This window comes from Myotis davidii, unplaced genomic scaffold (assembly GCF_000327345.1).
Source record: "Myotis davidii unplaced genomic scaffold, ASM32734v1 scaffold109, whole genome shotgun sequence".
In the NCBI taxonomy this organism is placed as follows: domain Eukaryota; kingdom Metazoa; phylum Chordata; class Mammalia; order Chiroptera; family Vespertilionidae; genus Myotis; species Myotis davidii.
The window spans coordinates 382,331-383,127 of record NW_006300368.1 but is presented as its reverse complement, the minus strand read 5'-3'; positions in this window follow the sequence as shown (position 1 = coordinate 383,127).

Here is a 797-nt window from a genome sequence, read left to right as displayed (position 1 = left end):
ATCCCCTCGTGATGGATGACACAGACTGTCACTACTAATGGCTTCTGTGGCGTCCTCAGAACTAATGAAGCTGCTGACAATTCAGTAAATGAGTCAACACCACTCTATCCCTCTCCCCACCCCCAGCCCCTCCACCAGGGGCACGGAGCAGGCCACAGGCTGTGGGGTGGCTCATGGGCTCTTGGGGACATGGGATGGGGCGGGGGATGGAGCCTGTCACTGGAGCTGGGCAAGGGAGTGGGGGAGAGACGGGGGAGGTACAGGGTGAAGGAGGAGAGGAAAGTATGTAGAGAGGGAGTTGGTGAGAAAGGTGGAGAAAGGTGGGCAGAGATTGGGAGCGAGGGGAAGGGATACCTGGGGGTAGGGGGAAAAGTTAGGGCCCCCCTCTGCACCAGACCCTGGGTAGGAAGCCCCAGGCTGAGGAGACTACAGTTTGGATGGAGAGGGAGACAGCTCTATCCATTATTTTCATTGTCAAAAGCAGCCTATGACACAAGCTTTATTGTTCCCCTTTTACAGTCACGCTCAGAGAGGTCAGGCAACTTTCCCAAGGTCACACAGCTGAGAAAGGCAGTGAAATGCAAACCCAGAGCAGCGCGACTCCAGAATCTGGGCTTTTCCCACTATCCCTGGTCCACGAATACGGGGAAAGGGAAGAACAGGTTACTCTGGGTTTGTCTGATTTGCCCTGTTCATGGGATTACTTGGTTGGGGGTGGAGGTGCCACAGCCTCCTTGGGTCTGGACTCTGAGCTTTAAGAAGGCCTTTGGCAAAGCCTCTCCCAGTGCTGTGGACAC